Source organism: Bufo gargarizans, chromosome 2 (genome assembly GCF_014858855.1).
Source record: "Bufo gargarizans isolate SCDJY-AF-19 chromosome 2, ASM1485885v1, whole genome shotgun sequence".
NCBI classification, from domain to species: domain Eukaryota; kingdom Metazoa; phylum Chordata; class Amphibia; order Anura; family Bufonidae; genus Bufo; species Bufo gargarizans.
Genome location: NC_058081.1, coordinates 616,140,778 through 616,157,519, shown reverse-complemented (window position 1 = coordinate 616,157,519; position 16,742 = coordinate 616,140,778).

Genomic DNA, 16,742 nt, shown 5'->3' with positions numbered 1-16,742 from the left:
CTATATGACTCCCACAACTTTGACAGGTTAAGCTCACATTTCAGTTTTTTGGTTATTTGGTTATTTCCATCAGTTATTGTGAGCCAAAACCAGTAGTGAAGCCTACTCAGAGATAAGGTAGAATTATTTCATTTGCACATGTTCTGTTTTTCACCCACACCTGGTTTTAGCTCACAATAACTGATCAAAATAACTGACCAAATAACTTACTGTAAGTGTGAACTCGGCCTTACCTGTGATGTCACTGATACAATATACAGCTATGCACATGGCCTCGATATACATGAATTCCCTCCTACTAGGGCTGCACTCATCCAGCCAATGCTGGGCAATTCATTTCCGGGCCATGCTTAGAATCCTGGCAACTGATAAATTACTTGCTTAGTAGCTATTAGGTTTTTCACATATCCCTATATACAGAATACACAGAATTGATAATATACACTACATGCTGCCAAAAACCGTCCAGAACTGGTCACAGCTACATCATAAGCGGCATATCAGCCATATCACTCTTACAATGAGGACATCTGGAATCAGATCTGATCCCAATATCCAATAGAAATTTAGGAGTTTTGGAAACTTTAAGAAGTACATATGCAAAAGCCTATGTGCTTTGCTGAGGTATTCAATATCTCCTATCATTGCTTCTCCTCCAGAGGACCTAAGTCCTCCTCCCACCTCTCCTTATTGCGTATAAGGTAATCCTTCATCACTAAGTCCAAAAGGGACCATACATGGCACACTTAAATGGTCACTGTACTTTCAAACCAGTTTGCATAAATCAATAGTACAGGCAATTATAAGAAACATTATAATACTGTATATCTTAGCATGCCTTGTCTTAGAGTTCTCAGCTGTTATTACCCCTTTTCTTTATTTATTTTAAAGTTTTTTATTGATTTTGTATACATTAGCAGAATCAAATGTGCCAAGATAACATAAATGAGCCGAGATAAAAAAAAAAAAAAAAAACAGAATACAGTTATACGGTAATCAGTGAGTAATCAGGGTACTTCATGACAAATATTAACAAAGGACACAGGAACGTGTGAGTTTCAAAAAAGGGAGATCAGATAGATATGTCAAAGAGAACCATTGCTACCCTCAAGTGAAATGTCTGTATGTTTTCCATAGAGCCCATATAGAGAGGAAAGTATGTCTAGTATGTTGTTGTAGTACAAGATTTCCTCCAAGCGATAAAACTGATCAACTTTGTTGATATATTGATTAATACTAGGAACTTCAGATGAGAGCCAATAAGTTGGGACCAGTAACCTAGCTGTAGAGAGTAAAAAGAAAAAAGGGCCGCTCTGTGCCAAAGGCTATTAATGCTATCTCAGGAGAGCAAGGGAACGAGGTCTGACAGATGGAATTGCAGAAAAATCTTCCTCCACTATTCAGCTATATTCAGACATGTCCACCAAGTGTCGAAAAAGGTGCCTCTGGCAGCCTTACAGCACCAGCAGAGGTCAGATAATTTGGGGTCAAGGAAGTTTTATCTGGTGTTCTGTACCATGTGGACAAAACCTTGTATCTGTTCTCCTGGACACGAATACATATAGAGTTTGTGAGGTATTCTGAGGATTTTGTGGACCTCAGAGGGAGAGAACTGTTTCTCCAGATCCTTCTTCCACAGTCCTATAGTATCTGGTTTAACATCGGGAGCTTGAGCATTTTATATATTGTGCAAATCAGTTTAGAGGGGTAACGGGAACAAGTTAATAGCTTTTTGAACCAAGTAAGAGAACTCTTAGTAGGGATTTGGCCCAGTAAGCGATTTCTTTCTTAAGGAAATTTGACAATAAACTACAGGAGGTAGGTATGCTAAGCTTAAGTTGAGGGGAGGAGTCAGAGTACATACAACCATCTCCGTCTAGTAAATCAGCTACTGGTAAGGTTGAGGATCTAACAGAGATTGTGGTCCTGGCTACGGTGAGAGACCGTGGCTGAGGACAGGGGGGGGGGGGGGGGAGAGGATGACAGGCTGTCTGCTACAGATGGCTGGGGTGTGCGGGAAGCCATGGCCGGGTGCGAGCTAAATGAGGGGCATGCCTGATGGTGAGAAAGGTGAAGAAAGGGGAAGGGTGGGAGGGGTGAGAGCGCGGCGTCTATGATGGGAGCGTGAGTTGGCACTAAATAGGCCTCCTCCGCCCCTCCCACAAACACAGGCTGAGCTTCAGCCTTACTACTTGTGGTCCTGGCTACGGTGAGAGACCGTGGCTGAGGACAGGGGGGGGGGGGGGGAGAGGATGACAGGCTGTCTGCTACAGATGGCTGGGGTGTGCGGGAAGCCATGGCCGGGTGCGAGCTAAATGAGGGGCAAAAGTCAACGGGTAGGAAATGTGAGGGTAGAACTCATAGGGCTAAGTTGGTGAAAGCCTTGGCGATCTCGGCTCGTGGATTAGGGATGTGATGCGTGAAGCAGGAGGATTGCCATCTGCCCATTTCCTGGATGACGTGTGCTGGGACCCCGTGACTTGATGCTGCGGAAGCCGCGCCTATGCGGAACGAATGCCCTGAGATGGCCTTGGCATCGAACCCCAGCCCGGAAGCTAAAGTTCTGATGTGATGGATGAACTGTGAAGTTGACAGACCTTTGGAGTTGAAGGGAAAGAGAGGGCTGCCTGGCGCGGAAACTGTTGAGATAGCGAGAAGCTTGTTGAACACGGCCACCGGGCACCATTCATTGAAGGTCTGGAAGTAGACAATTTTGACTGGAGGTCCTACTTGGAAAGTTTTGGTGGAAGGGAGAGAAAGGGTGCAATGGGTCTGCTGCCAGACCAGCTGGTCTGAAGTGAGGCTTGCGTGTCCCGGAGAGCTGGTGAATTCCCCGGGCTGTAAGAACCCGTAGAAACTGAGATACATGGCAGCTTTGATCACTATGCTTTTGTATGGCCCGAAAGGATCGTTGTCTAGGGAGGTGGAAAAAGCCCTGAACATTGTCCCGGTGACTGGTTTCCTGCGGGACTCCGGCTTGTTGCTGCTCTTTTGGAACCCTCTAAGGGTGGATTTGATGGCCTGGGAAGAAAATATGGACTGGCTGCCTGGGAAATCTAAAGTGAGGAAATATTGTACCCCTGCCAGGTACAATTTGATGGCGCTGAAAGATAGGTGAAGGTCTGTGTGACAATAAGCCAGGAATGCCATGAGATGAGTTGTTTGATCCAGATGTCCTTGTGGGTGTCTGAGGGAGAATTGCGAGAAGGTTTCCCACCCGGTCTTGTAGTTCCTGGCTGTATTGAGGGATAGGGAGTTATGGATGAGTGACTTGGCAGTTCTGACATGCTTGCTCAATCCAACATCGGTGTCTCGATGGCGGGTGGAGGAACCCCCGATGGATCGGCGTCTGGCATCACCTGCCAAAGTGTCCTTTCGGATATTATCGGGAATGAAATGTGATGGGGAAATGGTGAAGGAGCTGGGGGCCTGGCTTGGGGTTGGGGCATGAATGGCGGACGGGCCTGGAGTCGGAGAGGTGGGAGTGCTTGAGCTTGATGGCCTGGTTTCCACCACTAGCAACCTGGTCTGCATGTCGGACACCGAACTGGTGAGAGTGTTGATAGCGGAATGAAGCTGGGCCAGCGCTGTCTGGACCGTGGACAGAGACACCTGCTCTTCAGCCGCTGAGATAGGCCCTGCCGTCAGTAGCCTGTACAACTCAGCTTTGCGGGCTGAGGCAGGATAGCGGATGTCTCTCCTGGTTAATTCGGCCATGAGTTTCGGGATGGTCCATTGCCTGCATGAAAGAGTGCTTCCGTGGGCTGAGCCGGGCGATTCCGGAATGGAGCGAGTCTCGGCGATATCCGATGCGTGAGACATCGTGCTGTGAACAGGAAAAATGGAAGGTAAGGGTGATAGAGCCACCTGACACCAGCGAGTGAATCGGTGAAACCCTCTGAATGACACCGAAGAGTGACCGAATCCGTTACCAGGAAGAGGTTAAGAGGCCCAACCTACCTGATGAGCTGGCCTAGACTACCTGAAGGAAAAAGACCTGCGGATGCTAGCCTGATCCTAAGGAATGAAGTAGTGAAATCAAACTTACCTGGACTTGGCTGATGCAATCGTAAACGAAAACGACCTGGATGAAAAAAGGTGACCTGGGATTGGTACCTTGAGGAATTCGCCTAGCGAACTTCGAACCGAACAGACCTCCGGGGTGACCCTAGAAACATGGGGTGAGGTTTGAGAGCAGAAGAAGGTAGAACCTGACGTGAATCAGGGAGCGAAAGCTGAGTCAAGCTTGACCGTGCCTGACACCTGTGAGGTGCCCCTGAATGACCTGACGCCTTGCAGGCGGCCGGAACCCGTGGGCTAGCTGCGTGGCTAGAGGCGAAGCTCGTGAGGCGCATCGAGGCACCTGGATTAGGACGGGGCGAGTGAGTAGCGCATGAGACGTGGGAACCTGTCCCTGATGCGTGTCAGGGCGGTGGATGAACCTGATGCATGTCCGGAAAACTCACGTGGACTGCTGCGTGGCAGACCACAACTGAAGCCTGATACGTGTTAGGGAAAGAAAACGAGACGGAAAGGGCAACTGCTGCGTGGCAGATGATTACGTGAAAGAAACATTTAAATTGACGTAAATCTGCTGCGTGGCAGACAAGCATGAATGAATCTTAAGGAAAAGACGAAATTGACATGAGTCTGCTGCGTGGCAGACAATAGCGTGGACAGACAATTGTATGAAGGAACCTAAGGAACATTGACATGAATCTGCTGCGTGGCAGACAACAGCGTGGCTGAACCCAAGGATAATTTGACCTAAATCTGCTGCGTGGCAGACAATAGCGTGGATGAACCTAAGGAACAGACAAAATTGACATGAATCCGCTGCGTGGCAGACAATGCGTAGATGAACCTAAGGAAAATTGACATGAATCTGCTGCGTGGCAGACAACAGCGTGGATGAAACTTTAAGGAAAGAAAAATTGACCTGAATCTGCTGCGTGGCAGACAATAGCGTAGATGAACCTGAGGAAAATTGACATGAATCTGCTACGTGGCAGACGATAGCGTGGATGAAACTTAAGGAAGGAAAAATTGACATGAATCTGCTGCGTGGCAGACAATAGCGTGAGCGAACCTGAGGAAAATTGACATGAATCTGCTGCGTGGCAGACAATAGCGTAGATGAACCTAAGGAAAATTGACATGAATCTGCTGCGTGGCAGACAATAGCGTGAGCGAACCTGAGGAAAATTGACATGAATCTGCTGCGTGGCAGACGAAAGCGTGGATGAAACTTAAGGAAGGAAAAATTGACATGAATCTGCTGCGTGGCAGACAATAGCGTGAGCGAACCTGAGGAAATTGACATGAATCTGCTGCGTGGCAGACAATAGCGTGAGCAAACCTGAGCAAAATTGACATGATTCTGCTGCGTGGCAGACAATAGCGTGAGCGAACCTGAGGAAAATTGACATGAATCTGCTGCGTGGCAGACAATAGCGTGAGCGAACCTGAGGAATTTGACATGAGTCTGCTGCGTGGCAGACCATAGCGTGGATGAAACTTAAGGAAGGAAAAATTGACATGAATCTGCTGCGTGGTAGACAATAGCATGAGCAAATCTGAGAAAATTGACATGAATCTGCTACGTGGCAGACAATAGCGTGAGCGAACCTGAGAAAATTTACATGAATCTGCTGCGTGGCAGACAATAGCGTGAGCGAACCTGAGAAAATTTACATGAATCTGCTGCGTGGCAGACAATAGCGTGAGCGAACCTGAGGAAATTGACATGAATCTGCTGCGTGGCAGACAATAGCGTGAGCGAACCTGAGAAAATTGACATGAAACTGCTGCGTGGCAGACAATAGCGTGAGCGAACCTGAGGAAATTGACATGAATCTGCTGCGTGGCAGACAATAGCGTGGATGAAACTTAAGGAAGGAAAAATTGACATGAATCTGCTGCGTGGCAGACAATAGCGTGAGCAAACCTGAGGAAAATTGACATGAATCTGCTGCGTGGCAGACGATAGCGTGAGCGAACCTGAGGAATTTGACATGAGTCTGCTGCGTGGCAGACCATAGCGTGGATGAAACTTAAGGAAGGAAAAATTGACATGAATCTGCTGCGTGGCAGACAATAGCGTGAGCGAACCTGAGAAAATTGACATGAATCTGCTGCGTGGCAGACAATAGCGTGAGCGAACCTGAGAAAATTGACATGAATCTGCTGCGTGGCAGACAATAGCGTGAGCGAACCTGAGAAAATTGACATGAATCTGCTGCGTGGCAGACAATAGCGTGAGTGAACCTGAGGAAAAAAGACATGAATCTGCTGCGTGGCAGACCATAGCGTGAGCGAACCTGAGGAAATTGACCTGAATCTGCTGCGTGGCAGACCATAGCGTGGACGAAACTTAAGGAAGGAAAAATTGACATGAATCTGCTGCGTGGCAGACAATAGCGTGAGTGAACCTGAGGAAAAAAGACATGAATCTGCTGCGTGGCAGACCATGGCGTGGGTGAAACTTAAGGAAGAAAAACATTGACATGACTCTGCTGTGGCAGATAATGGCGTGGAATGAAATATACCACGTATGTGTGTACCTGAAAAATGAGTTTTTTTTTTTTTTTTTTTTTTGATTGATTGGGGCCTGGCTCCGGCATGTGTGGGACTTTGGTGAAGTATCTGATGCATGGCTGTGGGCGGCGTGCATGGGCTTCCACTGTTTGGAAACCTTGTTTTGGTTGTTGCTGGAGCCCCAGCCAGCTCATTGCCCAGGTATGTACTGTTTTTGCTGAGGCCTCAGCTGTCGGGTTTGCAAGCTGAGCAACCAATGTATGTTTTTTAAGCACCCTGGTGAAGCCAGGATGCTATTTCATGGGATGCCAGGTGAAGGGGTTAATGGGGGGGGGGGGGGGTTGCTGCGCTAGGGACCCGGCGTCAGTGCTGCCTGGAGACCAGCCGGTGCGGGAGGTGGGGCCAGGTTGCGAACATGCAAAGTAAGTGGGAGCGCTGGGGACTCGGCTTCAATGCTGCCTGGCGATCAGCGGGAGGTGGGGGCAGGAAGCGACATGCGGGTATGTGGGAGCACGGCGCCGAGGCTCCCAGGACAGGGAGCAGCTCGAGGCGCCGCTTGGCTTACCGGGGGAGCGCGGTTCCAGAGGAAGGAATACTTGGAGCGAAGGCTGGAAGGGGCAGCAGCGTAGGTGAGTGGCAGCGTCGGCACTGTAACCTCGATGCGCAGAGACGTCACGTGAGAGCGCGGCGTCTATGATGGGAGCGTGAGTTGGCACTAAATAGGCCTCCTCCGCCCCTCCCACAAACACAGGCTGAGCTTCAGCCTTACTACTAGGGCTAGAGTCCCTGATGGCAGCAGGAAATTGTAACGGATCTCCTAGCACTCCGACTGAGTACCTCCATTGATGGATGCTCCTAGTGCTTCCCGAGGGCTCCAAGCACTCCGCTCGACACTGTAAGCACTGCTGACCCCACGAACTGCCGTAGCTTGGTTGGGATCTCGTCGTCTTCTACCCACCCTGGACCTACAACAAGATTTCCAGGTTCCAGTAAGTGACCCTCTCTTCTTTCAGAGAGCGATGCAGGAACAGCTCTTACAAGAGCTAGGGATTATACTCTGGAGAGTATAATGATTATAACAATCCCCAGAGTGTAGTTCTCCAATCCCCCAAACATGAGCCAAGACTTCATGAAAGGTAGAACAGGACACTTTAATGAGGCTACATGCCAGCCTTTTATGCAGGTCTTTCAGCAAGGGACACTCCCCATGGGGACCTTGTGGAAGACTGAGGCAGTTTTTACATAAACCAATCACATGCAGTTACAGGCAGAAAACACACACATGTAATACAATTATTCAACACAATGGGATAACGTAATCACTCACAGGCAGACAACACCCACCTGTGATACAATTAACCAACACAATGGGATAACGTAATCACTCGCAGGCAAAAACTACCCATTTTTCCCTTTGTAGAATAATGAGCTGGGGGGGGGGGGGAGGAGTCTCCATAGTTCTGGGTCCATAGTCCATAGGAAGGAGGCTAGCCCTCAGGCCTCTCCAGCAGCCCCAGTGACGGTTCAGTCCGTCACAGAGCTAAAGATAAGGCATCCCTAATTTGGAGAAGGTGGAAGGGAGAGGAAGGGCCCCGTGGGTAGAAGAGAACCACTCCCAGGTCTTTAAAGTTGTAACCACCAAGCCTCAGCTGGGAGGGGCTTGTCTGACAGCAACAGGGCCCAAAGAGACGAGGGAAAGTATACATTTTCAAAGAAAAGCCACTGTTTATGTATAGAAGGTGTGGGGATCCGCTCTGGTAGGCAGTGGTAGCGAGTGCAGTATAGAGGCAACACAGAATGGTCTTGGTGTAAAACACGATGCTTTGTTTATTCACACGGTGCATACAAGTGAAAGACGGTGCAGTTCATAGGGAGGGTGGTCACACACAACAGCAAAATAATAATTCAAACACAGCAAGACCCTGCTGCCGGCTACTTGAGGCCTGTTTCAGTCACATAAAGCAAAGTCTATTTAAAGCCAGGAGTAATGTCACCTTTTTCTCCTTGGTGAAGTAAGTCCATGGGTCTTGCTTCTAGCCACAGGACACGGATCCCTCCTGGGTTCAGCTGCAGGATCCTGCACAGTCCTCCACAGGCCTCAGCACACAGCCCAGCTCACCTCCACTTCTCACTCTCACAGCCAGAGAACACAGAAGCTTCACATTGCACACCACACCCTTGTTGCTGGTCAGGTTTTTAACCCTTCCCTGCAAAACCTGGCCTGGACCGTGGGGAGACAGGCACCCGCCCGCATATCTGCCTGCTCCCAATAAGAGCCGGCCCGGATCCGCTGTGTTAACAGCATAACCGCTGCAATATGCACTTTTCTGGCTCTTACTCCACCGGTGCCAGGACCCCCGGTGGCACGTACCTGCCGTCTATTACCACCCCAGGTACTCTCCTACATATCCCCCCCCTTTGTTCAACCCTGAAGGGTTGCACACCCTGTTCAATCCTGAGGGGTTGGACACATGTACAACAGTGTACCCGGGAAAGGGCATCGGCATTCCCCTGTAAGCGGCCTGCCCTGTGTTCGACACTGAACTTAAAATTCTGGAGGGACAAGAACCATCTGGTGACCCGGGCACTCCCCTCCTTGGCCCGGCTCATCCACTGGAGAGGGGAATGGTCGGTCACCAGACGGAACCTTCTCCCTAACAGATAGTACCTAAGGGACTCGAGGGCCCACTTAATGGCCAGGCATTCTCTCTCTACCACACTGTACCTGGTTTCCGCTGGGGTGAGTTTGCGACTCAGGAAGACAACAGGGTGTTCCTCCCCACTGATTTCCTGAGAGAGTACTGCCCCTAGGCCCACTCCAGAGGCGTCCGTCTGAACGACAAATTCCCGTGTGAAGTCGGGTGTCACCAAAACCGGGGACCCACACAGAGCCGACTTCAAACGGGAGAATGCCTCTTCCGCCTGCTCATCCCAGCGGACCATCACCGTCTTCCTCCCCTTTAAAAGTCTTGTTAATGGGGCCGCTATTGTGGCAAAGTTGGGGATAAAGCGCATGTAATATCCTATCATCCCTAGGAATGAACGTACTTGCTTGGTGGTAAGAGGTCTGGGCCAGCTCTTGATCGCCTCAACCTTGTCTACCTGGGGTTTGACAACTCCCCGCCCAATCACGTATCCCAGGTACCGGACCTCCTCGAACCCGAGCGAACACTTTTTTGGGTTGGCCGTCAGTCCAGCTTTTCTAAGTGAATCGACTACGGCCTGTACCTTGGGCAGGTGACTCTCCCAGTCCTGGCTAAACACGATGATGTCGTCCAGATATGACGAAGCATATGGACGATGGGGCTGTAGGATGACGTCCATCAATCGCTGGAAGGTGGCTGGAGCACCATGTAGGCCAAAGGGCAAAACTTGGTACTGAAATAACCCCTCGGGGGTGACAAAGGCAGTCTTCTCCTTTGCCGCCTCCGTGAGAGGCACCTGCCAATATCCTTTTGTGAGGTCGAGGACCGAGAAATAGCGAGCTTTCCCTAGCCGTTCTATGAGCTCGTCTACCCGGGGCATGGGGTAGGCATCGAATTTCGACACTTCGTTGAGCTTTCTAAAGTCATTGCAGAAGCGCAGAGTACCGTCAGGTTTTGGGATGAGGACTATGGGGCTGGCCCACTCGCTCCTTGACTCCTCAATCACCCCTAACCTCAACATGGACCTTACTTCTTCTGAAATGGCCTGTCGCCGGGCCTCCGGTACACGATACGACTTTAACCGTACCCTGACGTGGGGCTCGGTGACGATGTCATGTCGGACTACCGAAGTTCGACCAGGAAGCTCAGAGAATACGTCCCTATTTCGACTCACCAACTCTTTGGCTTCCTGAGCTTGTTTAGTCGACAGACCACCCGCTATCTTTACTGCGGAGGTGCCCTCCCGGACCTCGGGTGGAGCTGGGATCTTCCCCGCAGACAAGACAATGCTTGGGCTGTCCCCAATGAGACACTCCCTATCTCTCCACGATTTCAGTAAATTTACATGATATACCTGTTCTGGCTTCCGCCGGCCTGGCTGGGATATCTTGTAATTCACTGGCCCTACCTTCTCTTTCACCTCGTAGGGACCTTGCCACCGTGCCAAAAACTTACTGTCAATGGTGGGGACTAGCACCAGTACCCGGTCACCCGGGTTAAATGTCCGGACCTGGGCACTCCGGTTGTATACCCGGCTCTGTGCCAGTTGGGCGGCTTCCATGTGTTCCCGGACGATTGGTAGGACTGTCTCTATACGGTCCTGCATCTTTTCTATATGCTCTATAATACTCTTGTGGGGGGTGGGCTGTTGCTCCCACGCCTCTTTTGCGATGTCCAGCAACCCTCTTGGCCGTCGACCGTATAATAGCTCGAAGGGCGAGAATCCCGTAGATGCCTGGGGCACTTCTCGCACTGCGAACAATACGTACGGCAGCAACAGGTCCCAATCCTTTCCGTCTTTGGCTACGGTTCTTTTAAGCATAGTTTTTAGGGTTTTGTTAAAGCGTTCCACTAGTCCGTCGGTCTGAGGATGGTATACGGACGTGTGCAACCGTTTAACCCCTAAAAGCTTGCAGAGCTCCCTCGTCACCTTAGACATGAAGGGCGTCCCCTGGTCGGTCAGGATCTCTTTTGGAATCCCCACCCTTGCGAACATACCCATGAGTTCTTTAGCTATGAGCTTAGCAGAAGTATGACGTAGTGGGATCGCTTCAGGATATCTGGTGGCATAGTCTAAGACCACCAAGATATGCTGGTGCCCTCTGGCCGACTTGTTTATGGGGCCTACCAGATCCATCCCTATTCTTTCGAAGGGGACCTCGATGATGGGCATGGGTACTAGGGGACTGCGATAGTGGGGCTGGGGGCTCGTCATCTGACACACTGGACAGGATTGGCAAAACCTTTTGACCTCCTCATAAACCCCGGGCCACTAGAACCTTTGCAGAATCCGCTCTTGGTTTTTTTTTTACGCCCAAATGTCCTCCCAGCACGTGGGAGTGGGCCAAGTCCAGTACCACACGGCGGTATGGCTGGGGTACCACCAGCTGCTCCACTACCTCATGCTGCACTTTGTCCACCCTATACAGCAGGTCCTGGTTAAAAGCCAGATGGGGAAACACAGAGTCGGCCCCTGGGTGCTGAGCCACCCCATTTACCACTGTCACCCCTTCCCTCGCCCGTAATAATGTCGGATCCTGGAGCTGGGCGGTCCCGAACGTGTCACGGGATACCTCCAGGTCCGGGATGGACGGGGTTTCCACGGATTCGCCTGCCAACACCTCTAGGGGAAACCTATCGGGATGACACTCTACGGGTGATGTGGTGACCCCTACAGCTGGTATCCCTGCATCGGGATCCTCGGGCACTGGGCCCGATTGTCGTCTGTCCCTAAGGGAAGGCATATTGCTCTTCCACAGAGTCCAGAACAAAGGAAAATCCCTTCCTAGTATGGCGGCATAAGGGATTTGGCGTCCCACTCCGACGACATGCTGCACCTCTTTGCCCAACACGGACATGGTAACCCTGGCAGTGGGGTACTCCCGGTGGTCCCCATGGATACAGACAATGGACAGGGTTTGCTTCTCTGGGAGTGTCTCAGACACTAAGGACTCATGCACTAGGGTCACCAGGCTCCCAGAGTCCAGCAAAGCATTAATCAGATGCCCATCGACCAAGACTTGGCACAGAGGTGGCATATCGGTGGTCGGCCTGGCATCCGCGGTACATACAGGCCGGGCAAAGAAAGAGGACCGGCGAGCGAACCCGCAATCCATGGGTTCAGGTGTTTGAGGACAGTTCGCTGCCCTATGTCCCAGGCCGTGGCAGTGCCAACATTGAATCCCCGTGGTCCCTCCCCGGTCTCTCTTCCCTGGAGTAGGACTAGCCTCCCCCCCCCTTTGTGGTTGGGTCCCTTTTTCCGGATCCCTAGTCTGAGAGGGAGCCCAACGGGATTCCTGCGCCTGCGTTGAGTCCCGCACCAAGTCCTGGGTTGCCACATACCTCTCGACAAGGCTTACTAATTGATCCAGGTTGCCGGGGTCTCCCTGACCAACCCAGCGCTGTATGGCCCTTGGCAGTGTGCGCACCAAACGATCAACCACCACCCGTTCCACCATCTGCGAGGGGCTCAATGTCTCAGGCTGCAGCCATTTTCTTACCAGGTGTAACAGGTCATAGGCCTGGGACCGAGCAGGCCGGGACTCGGAGAAGGCCCACCGGTACACTCGATGTGCACGCACATAGGTATTAACCCCAAGACGAGCCAACACCTCCCCCTTCAGCCTCTTATAGCTTTTGGCTTCCTCCTGACTGAGGTCGAAGTAGGCCTTTTGTGCGTCTCCCACTAAAAATGGCGCCACTACTTCGGCCCACTGTTCTGCCGGTAACCTTTCTTGTTCCGCAGTGCGTTCGAAGACCATCAGGAACGCCTCGATATCCTCTTCGGGGCCCATCTTTCTTAACGCTGAGCGCACCTTATCCCGGGCAGCAGGTAGGATTGCGGTCCCCCCCGGGACGGCTTGTTGTTGTAACACCCGCATGGACTCCTGCATAGTCGCCAGTTGCTGGGCCAGTAAACTATTCAACTGCCGCTGGTCTCTCAGGGCTTCCTCATGTCTCCGAGTAGCCTCCTCATTACTTTGCACCAAGTGTCTAATAGCCTCCTCCATCTTGTCTGGAGCCACAAAACTTGCTGGCTTAATATGTGACATACAGTCCAAACAGCACCATTTTCAGCCTCACTGCCGTTTGCCCGCATCCTCCACCAATTGTGGGGATCCGCTCTGGTAGGCAGTGGTAGCGAGTGCAGTATAGAGGCAACACAGAATGGTCTTGGTGTAAAACACGATGCTTTGTTTATTCACACGGTGCATACAAGTGAAAGACGGTGCAGTTCATAGGGAGGGTGGTCACACACAACAGCAAAATAATAATTCAAACACAGCAAGACCCTGCTGCCGGCTACTTGAGGCCTGTTTCAGTCACATAAAGCAAAGTCTATTTAAAGCCAGGAGTAATGTCACCTTTTTCTCCTTGGTGAAGTAAGTCCATGGGTCTTGCTTCTAGCCACAGGACACGGATCCCTCCTGGGTTCAGCTGCAGGATCCTGCACAGTCCTCCACAGGCCTCAGCACACAGCCCAGCTCACCTCCACTTCTCACTCTCACAGCCAGAGAACACAGAAGCTTCACATTGCACACCACACCCTTGTTGCTGGTCAGGTTTTTAACCCTTCCCTGCAAAACCTGGCCTGGACCGTGGGGAGACAGGCACCCGCCCGCATATCTGCCTGCTCCCAATAAGAGCCGGCCCGGATCCGCTGTGTTAACAGCATAACCGCTGCAATATGCACTTTTCTGGCTCTTACTCCACCGGTGCCAGGACCCCCGGTGGCACGTACCTGCCGTCTATTACCACCCCAGGTACTCTCCTACATAGGTCGAAGCCAGTCAAGTACTCTACATAAATGTATTACTTTCATATACATCTTGGGATCTGGTAGACCAATCACACCAAATTGTTTAGGTTTAGTTATGGTACAGAAAGAAATCCTCAAACCCCTACCGTGCCCCAAAAAATCTGCATATGTGACTATTCAAGGATCTGAAGTATCACATAGGAATCTTAATCGGAAGCACTTGAAGTAAATAAGTAAGTCTCAGGAGCACTAGAGACATGACCACATTATTTCTACCAAGCCAGAAAAGGTAGATAGGCCTAAGAGTCAAACTGGGTAGGAATAGCCTGCAGAAGAAGCAAGTAGTTAAGTCGAAAAAGATCTGGTAGATGAGGGGTTAATTTAAAACCCAAATATGTCAAGTGTTAGGACATCTAATTAAACGGGGAATCCTGTTGAAGGGCTGAAATATGAGAAGGGGAAAGGCCAGTATGAATGATTTGGGATTTATGGGTGTTTACCTTAAAGTTGGATCCAAATCTTTGTAACAGGGCATGAATTTAATAGGGTTCGTTGTGAGGATCAGAAGGTCGTCCGCAAATGCCGCCAACTTAAATTACTGAGTACCCACTTTCAATCCTTTGATATCCCTGGCCTGTCTCAGGGACTGCATGAGTGTTTCCATAATCAAAAGAAAAATAAGTGGGGAGAAGGGGCAGCTCTGTCTTGTTCCATTTTGGATTGAGAACGGCACAAAAATAGAGTTATTAACCATGACAGAGGCCGAACACTGTTCGTACGTGGCAAAAACTGCGTCAATGTATGGGACGGGAAAAAGGAACTTAAGTAAAGTGTGCCTGATATAGAATCAATTTACATATTAAATGTTTTCTCGGCATCAGTGCTGAGAAGCAGCAAGGGAATAGCTTTATGGGAAGAATAAAGACCCTTGACAAAACCTTGTTGTGGGGAATCAGGCTGGGTAAGAAAGTTTTTGCAATCAGGTGGCTAACATTTTGTCCAGGAGTTTGAGGTCAGTATTCAGTAAGGAAATAGGGCAATAGCACAAGATGTAGGATCCTTGCTATCCTTGGGAATAATAGTTATTAAAGCCCTGGTCATGTCAGCGGATAGGGGCTGGTTCTGCAAGGCTAAAAGAGTTTGAATTGTTCACCTACAGCCAGGTCCATAAATATTGGGACATCTACACAATTCTAACATTTTTGGCTCTATACACCACCACAATAGATTTGAAATGAAACGAACAAGATGTGCTTTAACTGCAGACTGCCAGCTTTAATTTGAGGGTATTTACATCCAAATCAGCTGAATTGTGTAGGCATTACAACAGTTTGCATATGTGCCTCCCACTTGTTAAGGGACCAAAAGTAATGGAACAATTGGCTTCTCAGCTGTTCCATGGCCAGGTGTGTGTTATTCCCTCATTATCCTAATTACAATGAGCAGATAAATGGTCCAGAGTTCATTTCAAGTGTTCTATTTGCATTTGGAATCTGTTGCTGTCAACTCTTAAGAAGAGATCCAAAGAGCTGTCACTATCAGTAAAGCAAGCCATCATTAGGCTGAACAAACAAAACAAACCCATCAGAGAGATAGCAAAAACATTAGTCGTGGCCAAAAACAACTGTTTGGAACATTCTTAAAAAGAAGGAACCCACCGGTGAGCTCAGCAACACCAAAAGACCCGGAAGAGCACGGAAAACAACTGTGGTGGATGACCGAAGAATTCTTTCTCTGGTGAAGATAACACTCTTCACAACAGTTGGCCAGATCAAGAACACTCTCCAGGAGGTAGGTGTATGTGTGTCAAAGTCAACAATCAAGAGAAGACTTCACCAGAGTGAATACAGAGGGTTCACCACAAGATGTAAACCATTGGTGAGCCTCAAAAACAAGAAGGCCAGATTAGAGTTTGCTAAACGACATCTAAAAAAGCCTTCACAGTTCTGGAACAACATCCTATGGACAGATGAGACCAAGATCAATTTGTACCAGAGTGATGGGGAGAGAAGAGTATGGAGAAGGAAACAAACTGCTCATGATCCTAAGCATACCACCTCATCAGTGAAGCATGGTGGTGGTAGTGTCATGGCGTGGGCATGTATGGCTGCCAATGGAACTGGTTCTCTTGTATTTAATGATGATGTGACTGCTGACAAAAGCAGCAGGATGAATTCTGAAGTGTTTCGGGCAATATTATCTTCTCATAATCAGCCAAATGCTTCAGAACTCACTGGACGGCGCTTCACAGTGCATATGGACAATGACCCAAAGCATGCTGCAAAAGCAACCAAAGCGTTTTTTAAGGGAAAGAAGTGGAATGTTATGCAATGGCCAAGTCAATCACCGGACCTGAATCCGATTGATCATGCATTTCACTTGCTGAAGACAAAACTGAAGGGAAAATGCCCCAAGAACAAGCAGGAACTGAAGACAGTTGCAGTAGAGGCCTGGCAGAGCATCACCAGGGATGAAAACCAACGTCTGGTGATGTCTATGCGTTCCAGACTTCAGGCTGTAATTGACTGCAAAGGATTTGCAACCAAGTATTAAAAAGTGAAAGTTTGATTTATGATTATTATTCTGTCCCATTACTTTTGGTTCCTTAACAAGTGGGAGGCACATATGCAAACTGTTGTAATTCCTACACCGTTTACCTGATTTGGATGTAAATACTCTCAAATTAAAGCTGACAGTCTGCAGTTAAAGCACATCTTGTTTGTTTCATTTCAAATCCATTGTGATGGTGTATAGAGTCATAAATTGTATAATTGTGTCGATGTCCCAATATTTATGGACCT